The sequence below is a fragment of the Pieris napi genome, chromosome 7 (assembly GCF_905475465.1).
Source record: "Pieris napi chromosome 7, ilPieNapi1.2, whole genome shotgun sequence".
Lineage (NCBI taxonomy): Eukaryota > Metazoa > Arthropoda > Insecta > Lepidoptera > Pieridae > Pieris > Pieris napi.
In genome coordinates, this window is record NC_062240.1 from 7,789,325 (window position 1) to 7,807,196 (window position 17,872).

General features: G+C 32.3%; 1 protein-coding gene across 6 annotated transcripts in view; it reads right to left on the minus strand.

Annotated features, from left to right (window-relative positions):
* The window catches only part of LOC125050784 (RNA pseudouridylate synthase domain-containing protein 2-like), a 245,885-nt gene that overhangs the window by 133,238 nt on the left and 94,775 nt on the right, over positions 1-17,872 (minus strand). The window lies entirely within an intron of this gene.

Here is a 17,872-nt window from a genome sequence, read left to right on the forward strand (position 1 = left end):
ATTTAAATAACAAATAGAAAAACAAAAAAACAAGAAAGGACTTAGTTGTTTTTGTGGTAATCCCTAAATTAGTCGACGCAAAGGCAAACAGTACATTTGCAGCAAGCTTTTCGAACTGCAGAAGATTTAGTCTTGCAGTACGGACTCACACATCTCCTCTTTTTTCTGTTTTAGTAACAGAATGTTTCATTTTGTTAAAGCGCGAAGTGTTCGCTATCGCTGAACTAGAAGTACTAGATCTCCCTAGCCCTTTGGGCATAGAGTTATATTTGCTCTAATAATGTAACACAATCTCCCTTCTGAAATCAAGCTGTGCCACTTTAGCACCTGCTTTCCATTGTAGTTGCCAAGCGTTGTGAATGCAAGTACCCAGCCTCCAGCTGAATAGGGCCCAATACCATTTTTTGCTTCTAATGTGTATTCGATACATATTTATATTCTCGTCAAAACGATCGACGCCTCCCATGAGCCGATTATATTTACCAAAAAGATGAGGACGTGGGACCTGTAGGTACATTCGTTTATCTTTCTGTGAATAACGCTTCACAGTACTTATGGGTACCCCCAGATTACTAGAAGCAATAAACACCATACGCCATCTTCTTTGCTTATCGCTGACTCATAATACTCTCATTTCTCTTTTTTATTTGCTTGTTTGTGGTGAGCTTCGGGCATTTTCTCAAACGATTTTCACGTACGGAACTTGTCGCGCCATAGCCATAGCTTTATCGAAGATAATTGATCAACTTCAGACTTGTGAAGAGGCATTCAAAATATCACTCAATGTTCTTTGGTTTTTGAATATTCCATAATCCATATACCTGATAATAAGAAAGCGGAAGCAAAGTAATGTCAGCTCATTCAAGTGCTTAGCGTGTCCATATGGACACGCGAACAAATTTGTTCTAAAAGTCGATTGAAACAATGTTTTCACTTAGGTTATCATTTCAAACGTCAGATAACACTATTGACCACAATCCTATGCAAAAAGCAGTTGGCGTTTAAAATAATTTATAAGAAAAATTACTTACTTTCCACTGCCATCCATGTTTTTTCCAAAGATCAAAATCAAACTAAAACTAGAACCTTATTTTACACTCAATACTCACTTGGGCTAAAAATAAATGTCATTTGATACTTTGATCGTAGTTACATGGCATTACCAAAATAAGAAAACAGTTAGTCTGACTACAGTCATCGCTTAAATTTTCTACTTACTGCGTGTCCATATGGACACGCTGGGCATTGCTGGGTTAAGGGAAAGAAAGAGAAGAGTAACAATAAATTGTCTCCTATTCTTTTTATTCGCCAAGTTTTACAAAATATTATACAAGCTATATGATTATTGATGCTAAGCATTTAGTTATTTATGTTTCGTTCCAACATATTAACTAAAATCATGTCATTATTATAATGAAGTTTTCCTTACTTTTTACAGATTTATGTTCCAGCGAGACTAAAGTTATTATGTAAATAGATATCTACAAACTATCGAGTATATTTTGACGTGACAACGTCTTATAATTCGATGGAGCCGGCTGCACGCACGAAAAATCATGACTCATGCGGCGTTACCTCTGAGGCGTTCCATTTAAGACTTGAAGTGAAAGCGAGAGCACTCGTTCCGCGCTCTCGCTTGCACACAAAAATTGACATAATTGTATTTATGCGTACAAATAAATGTAACTTGATCAATTCAATTGTGATTTCCATTTACTTCCTTCTCTATATATCCATACAAAACATCTATCTAACAAATAAAATTACAATTTTCTTTTTAATTGTAATTCCATCAGTATTTTCTTATGACGTTGTCACGTTCAACTATCGTCAGTAAACCGACTTTACAGACAACCGATATTTTTTAATTATTAACTAAAACGACTTCCACTGTCCTAAGTAAAATAACCTGTATATTCATCCAAACAAATTCCATCAAAGAAATTATTCCCACAAACATATGTTCAATAATAATCACCCAATGATTTATAGTTGCATTATCAGACCTTATCTCTCCGAACCGCTTTTGATTCACCGGTTATATTGAGCAATAATTCTCTCTTAATATCAATTTATGGAATACGTATGTTCGAGAAAAAATACTACAATTGCCACATGTCTGGGCCTATTATCATGAAATGTTGCAGATATTGGTATGTTGCTGAAAATATTATTTCAGCTTATGAGATAAGATCTCTTATGAGGACAATGTTATGTAATGTATGTTGTATATCTTAAACTTAATACCCGACAATCTGATTCATATCTAGGAACATTTTTATTAATGATAAATTCGTTTAAATAATGTTATAACTAATGAATAATTATTGATTTTAACACTTTTTTGCAAAAATTAATTAAAAATCTTATTTTGTAGCCCTAGAATAAAAAACAGTAATAAATGACTGAATAATATTTAGTATTATATGACTATATCTAAACTACCATAAAGAGCTAAGATTTGATAGTTTGTTTGTTTGTATGCATAGGCTTGAAAACTACAGGAGTGATTTAATAAATTATTTCACCATTAGAATATTGTTAATAAAGTGATCTGTATGAAATATCAACAGTGTAAATACCAATATATTTAGTATAGGCAACTTACAAAAAATAATCCTCTTTGCATTTAAAGAACATTGTGCTATGAGCTAATTAATGCGTAATAGTATTATATAAATATGCAATAATAATAACTACGAGAACATTCAATAAAAGAAAAAACAATGAATATATTTTATATTGTTAAAAAAGCGGGAAAGTGACTATAAAATAAATTGGAATTAATCATTTGTTGTCCCATTTTCAGTTTAGCAAATTACACTGACCTTTTATTAGTATAAAAATTCTGAAATTCGAAACGCCAATCAGGGTGTACTATAAAAACCGACGTTCAATGCATACGAAATACGCAATTGTTCTAAATCGATTCAATTCCACACAAAATTTGACCCAAAAAAAGCCGGAACTATATCATCCAAAGTCAACAGACTACACACGACATGATATATCGTTGAATAACTGGAACTCTGTTAATGATTTATAGTTGAAATGTTGACCAGTGTCTAGTAACTGAGCGCTACATCAACTGCTGGACATAGACATACAAAATCTTTAAAACTGACAGGTTTTCAACTTTTATATGGGGTTTTAAATTTTGTTTATTTAAGATATTAGAAATCACGAAAATATTTTTTACGCCAGCCTTTAGGATTTGGTCTGTCGGTCGTTCTTATGACTCCTATTGTATGCGCTACTAGAGGCCCGTCCCGGCTTTGCATGGGTGGTGTTTTTGATGCAGCATTTTTATTGTTCTATCATCAATAGTTTTCGCAGCGCATACGATTAAAGATATTTTATAGGCATCTTTTTTACACCTTGGGTAACATTATTGTAGTTTTAGTAGGGATCCTTATTTTAATAGATATATTAATCTGTCATAAAGCAGTCAAATGGTAAAATAATTTTTAAAATCGGTCCAGTACTTTTTGAGCCAATCCGCAAACATACTTACATACAAATCTTTCCTCTTTATAATATTAGTATAGATAAGTGCGGCGGAAATTGTTTTAATTCGATCACTTATGTTAAATGTGCTCCTGTTTTAAATCAGTGTGTAAGTAAGTTTTAAGACTTACAATCTTTTTGGTCATAAAATATTACCTTTTTATTAAATATATCCAAATGCCATAAGACTACTTAGTCAACAAACACGACAGCTTTTAAGATTCATAAACTATTCACACGCGCAAAAAGCTCCGCTCCCAAATCCAATCCGTTCGTTTACAACACGTCTCTCGCGCAAATAACCGAAAAGCTTTCATAAAAACGGCACTCAGTTTGAAGGCTCCACCGCACAGCACTATACAATAACGAACACATTGTTCCGAGGCCACAGAAAGTGATAAAAGAATCGTAAGTCGCCATAAACCTGAATATATTTCGCTGTGTCGAGAAAACCATTATTTTTAATATTATTTCGAGTTTAAGAACCTTTTGTACGCCTTCAACAATTCCTTGAAACGACACCGCCGAATGCCTCAACGAAGATAAAGGTAGATTAAGAGTTCATCGGTAATTGAATTTTAAGAAAACCGTCGGCTTTATCAAGAGATTTAATTAATATAAAATTTGAGCGATGTAATGTCTACTCACATCAGATCTCAGCAAAAATGAAATAGTAGAACGAGGAAGACTTAAAATGTACTATTTAATATTTTTCATAAAGGGATGTGATATAGTTATATGAAATATTCGTTAAAATTAAATTGGCAGTTAAATGTATACAATGAAATTTACCAGCGAAGTAAGACCCTTAATTACTTTATTATCAGGCTTCGTACACACAATCAAAATTATTTCAATCAATATTTATGAATGTTATTTGGTTTGGGATGTGTATTCTTCCCTAGCCTATATACTTTATAAGTTTAAATACTAGACGAAAGTAAGCTCACTAAATCACTACAAGATACGAATTTATGTTGAAGGATCTATGTCCATACTAAACCCGATTCAAGATGAAAAAATGTATGGAAATTGCTGGAACCATATTTTCGGTTATAAAAACGGAAATGGCGAGAGGGTCCTAAGCAAACAAGTGATGATAGCGATCCATCTTCATTTGAAGAGGAGTGCGGGCGGAATCCATAACTTGAAGATGAATTTTATTATATTGAATCGATCAAGCATCGAGCTGGCATCAAATTGATCAATCCATGCATATTGTTGCTTAAAATTTTGTTGGAATTTTATAATATTTACAGTGAGATTAAGTATATGTTGTAACCTCCTACATCTCTGCTACAATTGACCTGATAACCTTTAAACGTCTATACACATTCCTCATAAGCTCACCTCATCTTTCTAATAAAAAACCGCATCGTAATCGGTCCATCGTTTAGGTGATAGCATGTCACAGACATGTCAAGTATACTCCTCTTTGTGCGTAGGTACTTTTACAAAACCGGGACGGTTATAGTAATGAAGCTGAACTTAACATCGGTCATTTTCTCGAGTATACTAATTAGCAAACCTCACTAACTCAGTTAAACGAATCAAATTAACTTATCTCAATAATAAGTACATTTTGAAAAACTGCTTTAAAACGGCTAGCACTTAGAAAGGAAAAATGTATTTGCAAATTCTTTTCAGTATTCTCATTTAATAAGATTATTTTACATAACCGACTTTTATGAGACGTAATTTATTAATTAAATATAAAAAAGCCGTAGCGCTACAACCTCTACTATATTGGGTTTTCTTTGGCTTTGATTCCCACAGGTTTGATTCCCGGCTGTGCACCAATGGACTTTCTGTCTACGTGCGCCAGCCTTTAACACTCACTTGTACGGTGAAGGATAATATTGTGTGAAAACCAGCATGCCTTAGACCAATAAAAATGGATGGTGTGTGTCAAGCATAGAAAACTGGTCACCTACATGCCTATTAGAAAAAAAACGACGGGTTGCCCTCCGGGAGTGCCGGCGAAGTGAATACTTGAATATTAACGTTGTGCATTTTTGATATTTTCGAATGGTTAGGGAATAATTTTGCACGGATTGCTTTAATTATCAGTATAAAAGTACTATCACTTATGTGGTAGAATACAATATTTATTTATTGCGCTATCGTACACAAACATGACAATTTATATTACATTAAATACGCCGCGCCAGCTGTCGTCTACTCTCCATCCGTCTTACGAATTTTCGATCAGGTCACGTGTCCTGACGCGAGTTTAACATTTTTTACCCATTCCAAAAAAAGTGTACAACGCCGCTAAAGAAGTTTTCACTTCAAAAAAACAAATGACACATACAGGAGTGTAGTTAGTTATAGACCTTATAGTTAGGTTATAGTTTGTAGCGCCACTAGATTTTCTAGCATAATAACAATTGAAATAATAATTAATGTGTTAACAAAATGTCCATTTAATAAGGGCGTCACAACAAGGACACATACATTTGAAGCTTAATGGCGATAATAATACTTTATCACGAGGTATAAAACAATGTTTTTGTTGTCTTCGTATGAATATTAAAATTTAAGTACCATTACAGACATCACTGACGTATATTAAATGTATTTTGTACTTTTCCGAGAGAGATTATAAACTAAAATATATACTCAAAATATTCATGTATGCAAGTCACATTGACAAAAATTACACAAACCTTTCTTAATTTTTTTTAAAATAAAAGTAATAAGGATTATAAATAGAACAAAGGACACTTTAGCATTTACGTTATTTGCAAAACGTTAATATTAACTATGGATTCAGATTTTTAAATATTTATGTGCAATTATGTAAAAAGCTTAGTCAAAAGTTAAATAAAGTTTACTTGTTAACTGTTGTACACTGAATGATATAGGAGCAATTAATCAAATTCATTCAAAATATAATATAAAAGTAGTTCCTGATTTAATTGATGAAATTAAAATCTTATAAATTAAAAACTTTTTTTAAAGTAACTTGTTGAATAATACCTTTTTTTATCAATAAAACATGATATAGTTTATAAAAATATTCTAATTGTTTTATACTGTAAGCAAATTTACTTCCTATTTTAATCATAGTTTTAATCATACCAGCATAGATCATATACTATTCACACAAAGTTCTCACAAACGCATTATTCAAAGTAGAAACTTAGCCGCACCAAGTAATTCAGTCAATGTTTGTGGATCCCAACCGCACGTCTGTAATCGGTCAACTGGCTTATTCCGGCAGTATCTCGAGAAATTCAATAGTTAACAACAACTATTATATGACCTATATATTCTAAAGGAAACATTTATAAGAAGGCTGTGTGTTATACGTCTTATCAAGAGTAGCTTATTAAGTTTATTAAGCTTCAATTCGCTACATACTATTAATAGAAAGTATGCATATAAAATCTTCCGATCTTCCTGTATTCAGAATGTTTAAGGTGTGTAACAGTAACACGATTACAAGATTCATTAATTAGCTATTTGAGGGTAGTACGCTTATAAAGTACGTAGACGTAGGAACAACCGATCATTGTCCCGTTTCGTAATTGGGAAATTACGTACCTACACCATACACTTCTTAATCTATTGCTAATATGTATAAGGAAAAGGGTGAAGTGGTAGAGATACAAAAACGCATGTTACTGCCATGCTAAAACTAAAGCTTTAAACATATGAATTTATGTTGAAATTCACTAAGCTGACAAATAAGTCCAGGCTGAATGGTTAGGTCTGGACTTATGTTAGTTATTGTGACATAACACCAAAATCACATAAAGAAGGAATCAATCTTATGTTGAGACATATATAGATACAACAAATTAGTACATGATGATACATTGAATGCATGTAAAGACACAAATACACTATGTAGCACAGCCTCTCTGCAACAAAATACTTCTGGATAAATTAATCTGCTATTTTCTTCCTATCTTTTATTATTTGTTATTGCATAATGTACGAACCTTCTTGCTTTCTTTATATGTGTATTATATGTATATTATTCTAAATCACTGTCTGCCTGTCTGTGTCAATGAAATAAAGGGAACAAGAACAGCATCTCAAGTAATTAAACATATTTTTTTTCAGTCTTGAAGCTTATTAAGAACTATTGTGTTTGTTATTAATTAAGAATTACGTGAATAATCCTTTCCCGATTAACATTAACCATACATAATGTATATTTTTTATGCACAAACACTGCTTTGAAGTGAGCATTGTGAACTTTTAGTGCGTAGTATTTTATTTTGACGATTTCGTCAGATGTTCCACTAGTTTCGAGTGATTTAGAATCGCATATGGAAATGTGCTATGTCACGCTTTTATACTCGTCAAGTTTTATAGCATTTCTTTTTACCTAGCAATAATTTTATGTAAGGGTATTTATAATTAAGATTTAGCTGATGAATTAAAAAAAAATATCAAATGCGCTACAACCCTTGAATCCGTTTATGATCATTTGTCAATGTAATAGGCATGTAGGTGATCAGCCTCCAGTGCCTGACACAAGCCGTCGACGTTTTGGGTCTAAGACAAACCGGGTTCCTCATGATGTTGTCCTTCACCGTTCTAGCGAATGTTAAATGCGCACATAGAAAGAAAGTCCATTGGTGCAAAGCCGGGGTTCGAACCTACGACCTCAGGGATGAGAGTCGCACGCTGAAGGCCAACACAGCTCAGCTGATGAAGTTACCAGCTGTATTTTTACTCCACTAAACTATTAAAAAAAAGTTTTCACGTGAAACAGCATTTTAGAGACGTACGAGTTGTTGTTGACTAGTGAAAAATTACCATGCATGTTATTTGTCATAAACATACTAAAATAAAAAATAGTAGAACACTAATTTAATGACGAAATACCAAGTAAATCAATTTAAATATGTATAAAATTAATTTAACATTCTTTTTAGGAATGAACAAATGGGACGAATACAATAAAATGGCACATATTGTTGCAGGGACACAGTTGCTTTATATTACAAATAAATAGCATATAATCCATAATAACTTATTATTTTATTAACATATTTCGTAAATTAAATCGATTACTATTACCTAACTCAATCGTATTGCGTAAGAGAACATCAAAATATACAAAGTTATCGTAATAATGTTCTCTTTGTCGAAACGCAGTTTTAAGTGCACATAAAATGCAACGTAAATCACGCTAGATGAACAACGAATCATGTAAATATCGTTAGTGTTTTCCACTTAAAGCTACTGAAAAGATATAATAATGATACAAATGTTAAAAAGATACATTTTTTATAGAATAAGAACAAGCCTACTGGACGCCCAAATAATCATCGCAGCCCAACGCATTTTAGTGGGTGTAAAGTTTAGTGATTTGTAAAATAAGCTACCCATACAAGCGAGCGGCAAAAATACAAAATATGGGAAATTTGTGAAGAATCCGTAAATAAAAAAGTAGGTACTGCAAAAATAGGAAAATTTTGTTATAATATATATCTATACTCGTATACTTCATCATAAAAGTACTTTTAGCAAGAGATGAAGCATCGTCAACGGAACTTGAGGCTCGAGTCAGCTTCGGGATAGATATAGAGCTGAGAGAGAGAGAGAGAGAAAGAGAATCTTCAGTAGAGCGTGAGGTTCGCCGCAGCCGGGATCGAGATAGGCATACGGTTCAGAGGGACAGAGAATCGTCAGTAGAGCGTGAGGCTCGACTCAGTCAGCTTCGGGATAGATATAGAGCTGAGAGAGAGAGAATCTTCAGTAGACCGTGGGGTTCGCCGCAGCCGAGATAGGGTTAGACATCGAATACAAAGAGCCAGAGACTTATCAGCACGAGTTACTAATTCATGGGTCAATAAAGAAAATTCTGCCTGTTTTAATATACAACGTTCACAGTTTTTCTGTAGTATCAGCATTGCACCCGTGCGAAGCCGGGGCGAGTCGCTAGTAATTCATAAATAAGATTTTTAGTCATTAAACAAAATTGCTCTTTCCATCATTTGAGTTCTAAAATAACTCGACAGAAAAAAATAACCTCCTTGCTCAAATCAGGAGTAGGTACTATTTTCTAAAGAGTATGTCAACCAGTGGAAGGTAAATCTTATGTTATGCCAATAAACATACAATGTAATAAGAATGACATAGTTATGAATTTAAATGTTTTAGTGAAAAATATAAGTGATTTACGATCGCGTCTGGTTTAGTCTATGTTTATTCATAGTTTATCACCCGTCACAATCAAACGTTATGATTTATTTACGGCTATGCTTTCGTATACAACATACAATGAGACTTAGTTTTAGTTAACATATCAATATTTAATACCGATAAAAGGCAATATTAGACGAAAGTTGGAGGTACACTGTTCATCCAGATCCTACTCCATTATCTACAATTCTTATTGAAATAAGAAGAGTTAAGAGATAAGGGGAGGGAGTAATCAAAATGCTATATTAGGAGCTTTTTAAAGGGACAAATCAATTTCCGAATCATCCAATTCTTCGTTTTTGAGTAAATATTTTTACCGGCAAAATTTATCTCAAGCGTATAAAATAGAGTCAAAGACATAATATTAATTTTTATTTTTTTTCGTCTGTTGTTAAAACCATTAAAACCACTTTCTTGAAATTCTATTATGAAGTTCCTTTGAAAATTATTCGTTGCCAAATGCTATCACCAAAGCTAGTCTTCCGTGAAATACATTTTTAGTTAAAAATTTAATCGTGCGTTTGAGGAATTTCAGCTCCTCCATTACACGTGCCTTGTGTCCAACGAAGACAATTTATTCTGAACCGAGCGTGGCGTTCAATTTTCATAGACACGTAGCAAGGGTAAGGGCGTGGTGAGGTCATGAGTCACAAGTACTCCGTCAATGTGACGAAATACTTAATATCACAGTGATTTATAACATATATTCTTTGTCAGCGATTACTAATACATTTTGCGTTAGTATTAAATTCGTGACTTGGCATGATACGTTATTCAATTTTTCATTTAAACGTCTCGTCTAAGTAAACAAGAGTCTCAAGTCGAGTAGAGTTTGAAAACAAGTCTAACATGATGGCTTGTCAAACAAAATTATCTTATAATAAAATGTTATTAATTTAATCTTTATATATATATTAACAAATAATGTATTTATCCATCTTTTATAATAAAATTTTGTCTGAAAAATTTAATCGTAATATTAACACATAATGTATACATCGATCTTTTAATAATAATTTCGCTGCAAAAGATGGCGTTAATATTTCAATAGTCTTAAGCATATACATACAATAGTTATCTGTAAACATGGCAGGCTCTTGCTGACAACGATTGCTGCGAAACATCAAGATATAAATATTTATTTATTTATTCACATTGTACAGATTTCTTGTTGCAAGATCATTAAATTAAGACTAAGTCAAGTTGCGAACAATGCGTCATCTTGCCTAGGTCTTAAAATAAATAATACGTTGATTGTATTCTCAAGCAAGGCTTTACCCGGGATAGAACATTATATTTATTCTCTTGTTATATACGGTCTAGTATTAAAGTATTTGACTGGAACAACACTAACTTCTGCGAACCTTTCATGCTTCTATCTTTTCATTTCGGTCATTCGCTTCTATGATTTTTTTTGCAATATCGTCAGTGAGTGAATGCACCCTTTGATGCTTTATAATTTGACTGGTCACTAGTATCTTCTTTCAAATATTATGAATGCGTCGATTCAAACTTAAAACATTTTAAAAGATATTAACAAAGAAATAGGGTGAAATATATTTTTTTATACTGAGTGAATTCGATCAACATGAAGTACGATTTAAAAATAAAATAATAATATATCTTATTGGCCATTCTCTAAGATATTTGAATTTGTCATTTATTACCTTTTATTGGTGATTTTTCTTCATAAGCATACAGGGGATTAACTTACTTTTTTACAACCTAGGTGCAGGGTTGTTCATTATGCTTTTCTTTACGATCAAGAGTGTGTGAATTGCACGTATAGACATCTATTAACGCAAGCCGGGCCTCAAACCCAACTAGTCAGAATGACGGGAGTAAACATATCATATTAAAACAAACTATCTTTGCTTAGAAACTAAAGACATGAAATCAAGGAACCACTTCCATGGAATGAAACTTAGTTTCAGGATAAATATAACATGACATTCCTTCACTCCATATTCCACCGTAATTGCGTAACCGTGAAGCCGAAATTTTCCGTAACCTTACCTAAACTTTTCCACAACATTTATGACACACTTACCGCTGTAATGCGCTTAACAAACTACCTAATAGCGGTCGGGTTAAATAGTTTATAAAACATTAAAGATTCATATTACCCACCACGTGTAGGAACAAAACACGGTGTAGCCGATATAAGTAGTAGATATATTTATTTTATTTAGGTAGTCAATGCTAAAAAATAATAATAATTACGATATCCATTTCAAGAATACAAATCTACCGTGTACCTCTTTAAAAGTGGTCTAGTGCCGAGAAGAAATGAGTCGTTTATCGTCGTCTATACGTCGCTAAACTACACACTACAATATAGCGTCTATAGTAGTTGTATATAGTAGTAGTAGCGAATCTACTACTTATATACAACTACACATGAAAATTAATTTTATTAGAAATGTAAACACTCTGTTTATATGTATTATAGCCTAAAGCAAAGTGTAACCTATTCTAATAAAACAATAAAGATATCATAGATCTTTCATATATTGTAAAAATCCTCTTTTTAGCTTCGCAACTTAAGTTTAAGCTCTTACATTATATTTATACACTATTTTTAAATATTTAATAAATAAAATGTGTGGCCCTTTGCAATGAAGGGTCATTCATATAACGACCTAATTTGTCGCATGTAATGGCCATCTCAAATCTTATAGCCAAATGGCACCGCATAATGACGATGATTATAGTAAGAACATGCTTCCTTTATACGGAAAATGAGGTGGGCGCCGTTTGGTCGTAATATTTCTTTCGCGGCGTCTTGTTACTAGAATGTAGGTTAGTTGTACGTAGGGATAAGTACCGGTTCCTTTTAGACATATGATTTAGGGTTCAAAATTTAGCTTAGTAACTAACCATAGCTTCAGTGCGGTAAAGAATAGGGTATAATAGATGTGTGTGAAATCCTGTTACAATCAAATCACATTTGTAAGTCTACCTTATTGATTCACAAGTAGAAGCTACCTGAGCCAACGACTAATCAAAGGCAACAATCAAGTTTCCTTCTGCATCTAAAAATACAAATAAATCAGTAGCGTTACAACCTTTATAGGTCTGGACATCAAATTTCTGTATCATAACCATTTGTCAATCTAATAGGTAAGTAGTAAGTAGGTGTTCAGCTCCACACACGCCGCCGATTTTTTGGCAAGCCGGTTTAATCACGATGTTTTCCCTCAACGTTCAAGCGAATGTTAAATGCGAAATTAAGTCCATTGGTGCACAGCCGGGTTCGAATCGCTACGTTCTCAGGGATAAGAGTCGAACGCTGAAGCTACTAAGCCAACATTGCTCTAAGCCAACGTTCTCTTCCATTTAGCAGTAATAAACACATCTTTTAAATTGTATTCAATTGAACTTTTGACATTTATAATAAATAAATAAAAAAGCTTTGATTACTGTTATTATTCTACCGTGTTTTTGATACCACCATTTACAGTTATGTTTAAAATTTCATGTGCTTTCGACAAATGTATCCTTTTTGATCTGTCCCTCGCTTTTCTATAGCATTCCACCCCGACTATAATTCTTATGTCTCTGCTTCTCTTTATATCCCTAGGATACCGCTCTGTTAACTTCTTTGTAAATTTTTCCCTTCTCTTATCATTTGTCCCACCCATTGCATTTCATTCTCTTACATGTAACTTTTTCAACCTTGAAATTAGTTTTACTTTCTAATGTGTTTAACCTTATTAATTTACACTCTTACAATAAATTTTCAATTTAAGTAAATAAGTTATTTGGCTTACGCTTATTTTATTTTTTAAGGATTTGGTTAAGATTACAAAAATTACGTTTGAAAGAAAGATTAAAGATTCCTGGAAGTTTATAATAAACTCGGAAAGTGAAAGAGATATTAAGAAAAGCGTATTAAAGATGAGAATAAAATCCTGTAATCGATCGCCGTTCTATAGATAGCCTCGACTAAATACGCACAAATTTTTATGTTTTTTCATATTATATATATATATATTATATATACACGAATAGAGGCTTACATTCGCTCGCTGTCTGGAAAAAAACTTCATCTATATAAAACGAGCGAGTTTCTGAAAATTTAATTTAAAGTAAAACAGTAAGAGCTGTCGACGTTTAACTCGTACTTTTGAAATGAGAAACGAGTCATTTAAAAGAAAATATGTGCTAAGTTGTAAGGAAAATCGAGCTTGTTAACTTAAAGCGGCGGAGCGTGGCTAACTGTAGACTTTTTGACCTGTGGTTTAAGTACACACGTTTTTTATTTCATTATCTAAGTTAAGGTTGACAGGCACTAACCTCCGGGAGCATGTAAGTGCTCGTAAAATACACGGGAGTATCAAACTTTTTGTCATAATGTTATTTGTTTTTCTTTAAGGAAGGGGAAGGAGATAAATCTTCAGCGTGCAAATGTTTTGAAAATTTATATGGACTTTTATAAGTATGAGTGAGAATCAATTCTGTATAAAAATGTTGATTATATTTCGTTATAGATAAAGCATAAAAAAATATTAAATTTTAAAATATTACTTGTGCACACATTGTAGTCTAGTGTAGCAAAAAATAATAATTAATAAATACATTGGCGGTAGGTACACAGTTTTAACTAATTTTTACATACCATAAAGATAGACTCCGATAGTTTTAAAGCACAACACTTTTAGTCTGTGGATAGATTAGGTTAAAGATTATTTTTTTAACATAGTTCATGAATATTTAAATATTTAAAGGCTTCTCTAAAAGGTAGCAAAGTTATGCGAAAGTCCTCTATCCCAAGTAATATTTAAAGAGTGTACAATTTGTGTACATTAGTGTAAACTTGGTTAACATCGGGTCGAACTAAAAGTTTGTAGCAAGTTGGAAACTTTATGTAAGGGTTGAAAAGAAACTTTTTGGCCGATTTTCCAACAAGTTTGTCTGAAATATGATTTAAAGGACTGTATCACGACTTGCATAGTGTAGGTACTTTTATAAAATATTAAACAATTTCGTTTAAAATGATTGAGGAATACACAAAAAAGACGTACAGCAACTAAATAGGCTTGGTAATAAATGATATGTGACTTGCCGTTTTGTTTGCTTGTAGTACAAGAACTATTTTTATAAGAAAAGTAATGAAAATTGTTAAAAAACAAGTAACTTTTTGTGATTATGTCTGATTGATGATATTAAACAAAACGATCATGTTATTTAATAATTTATTATATAAATTATAACTCCATTATTTTTTTTAAAGTTCCAATAAACTAGATATTGAAAGAACATGTTCAATTATTTTTATATGCGATGTGCGATTACAACCAATCATAGTGGTAGCTGCGAATCGACCTTTATAAAATTAACATGAAGAAAGATCATACATCATAGCCCTATCAATACACCATACTTTTGTTTCCTAATAATATAATAAAAAATAATAAGTATAAAGGCAAGGTCCGCTTAGTCTTATAACTCATGGCACACTCTGAAGGATACTTAGAGAACCTACCACATAGCCTTAATGAAGAAAACTTCGCGCCTTTGATAAAATTAGGAACAGGTTCAAACTTGGATTAAGGTAAGGTTTGAACTATGTTAACCTCACTTAATCTTATACTGAGCATGCTACTATACTAAATATGACTTAGAAAGTACATTTATAGGTATAAAATTGTGGAACTCATTTTCATAGTATCATTATACGTTTAACTATATGCTCTAATAAATCAATCGCATTAATATTAAGTAATATATTTTTCAAATCAGTCTCTATTCATCTGGCAATCTCTTACAGCCCTTTACTCGAAGCGGTTCAAGCCATTTTTGATCTCCGTATAGCTTTGGCAATCGCACTAAACAATCTAATTTAATATGAGTTCTTACTTGTGAGATACTTTGTGTTTACATGCGATGGCCAAGTCAATCTATATATAAAAGATTTTGAATATTACAATTATATGGTCATTATAAGATGTTTTTCGTTTAGCCAATTACGTTATAACTTAAGACGGAAGGTCCCTTGAGTAGGGACTGAAAAAGTAACCGACTCGATATTACATGGATTTCAGAACTTTTGCGGTAGAACTGAGTTTCGTCACTTGTATTTTTTTAAGGTTACATTTTTGAGGGCATTTAAAAAAGATTTTAAGACAGACTATAAGTCCACAATTAATATGGACTGATGTCGCCAACATTCAAAAGTACATATTTCAAATACTGCTAATGATAAGAATCCCTAAAAAATAAAGTATACATTTTATAGGAAAAATACAAGTGGCATGATAAAATTATTCGTATTACAAGCCTTTATATTTCAATAGTACGGAATGGTGCTACGTTGGAATTTTTATAGCGATATAAAGACGAAACCGACGGTAAATATCGATTTTGTTTACGGTTGGGTGATGATACGCCTTTTAGGGATGTCACTCATCTGTTTTTAAACTACTTACTTGGTTTCGTCTGGGTATTAAAAAATTGATTTTCGTCTAGGTCTATTTTCTATGCCTATATTTGAAGTTAAGGGTTAAACGTGGGACCCTCACCCTTGAGGTCTTGCATTCGAATCACTGCTGGGCAGCAATGGAATGTGCGCAAATGCTCCTATGGTAAAAGCAAACGTTGTGAGGAAACCAGCTAGTCTAAGGCTGCAATCTGAGGTCAAGACCCAAACAGGTTGTAGCGCCACTGGATTATAATATTTGAAGTTAAATAGATAATAACTAATATTAGTTAAAATGTTTTATTAAATCAGCCATTAATGATGTTGAAAGTTAGACAATAGACATTCGTAATTACACTTTTAATAAATACTGAATTAGATTAATACCTAGCATTTAAAAGTTGACAAGGGCAACCCTAGCAATCTGTCAAGGGATAACTTTTCTAAGCCTACGCGAATTCAATGTGGAATACTCTGAATCAGTTATATGCAGTATTATATTGAATTATAACTTTATGTCTCTTGTAAACCATATATTTTCTACCCATACTTCCGTACAGTAGTATTCAAGTTAACCCGGGATATATAATTGTGAAAAATAATTAATAAAGAATGACAGACTGCGGCAGTTTAACAATTGAGTTTATTGAGTAACGGTACGTTTATTTGACGTTTTTCAATAAAATGTATTATAATTAAATGAAATTATTAGATATATTAAAATTACAGCATTATTTTGTTAGTATGTTCATATTAATAGTTCAATAGCTGCTAATATATATATATATATATATATATATAGTAGGTACGTGTATAACAAGCACTGCTACTATTATGATAGTTAAAATTAACTTAATTAAACCGAGTGTTCCAACCAACACGTGCTATAGCATAATAATACTATAGTATATTGAGGGTAGTTGATAAATATAGGGACGGAAGGTGACAGCCGTGATGACCGTTCTGGGTAATAAATAATGTTTTTGGTTCAATTTCCTCAAATTTTGTGGTTCTCAAATTTGTGTAACATGGTTAATGTATAATATAATAATTTAATTTTAAAATAAGATAATTTTTAATAATTCTTATAAATTTAATTTAGCAAGTGTGTGTGACACGTGTCTTCAGAAAATACGATGCGCTAAAAGCGGTAAGATAAAACAGTAAATGACAATGATTGGAGCGTTATGTCGGTCAGTATATTTAGAACAGTTTGGAATATATCACGTGAGTGACTCGTTGCTACGCTTACAGATGTGTTTGTAAGAAAATCAAAGGAATTTTGTGACATGCTAATACTTAATACTCATAAGATGCAAGATTTATTAAATGCGTAGAGCGAATTTGAATCAGTGAGTAGTTTCGTTGCCTATGGATTTACTAAGAAATCTATGATTGCAACCTTATTCACGGATTGTTTGTTCAATAATAATTTGAAAATTTATCAATAATTAAACGAAGCCTCTCATTTACAGTTAAAGCAGCGATAAAATATATCAACATTTCGTTCGGTATTAAAGATTTTGTAATTATAAAAGCCTACTTATAGCAATATACTACTACTATTGTACTATATTTTATATGGTATTCCTATTCTCTAGTAGAACATGGGACGGCTAGACTCTTGTGATAACGGTCGGCTCTAGAACTTGCGGAACATTAAAATCTTGACACCACAAAGATATAATACGTATACCATATCTATTCCTTACGGAAAACCTTTGATCTCAAAATCGATTTTAGGTCAAACACTAGTAAAAAAGTCAATCACCCACT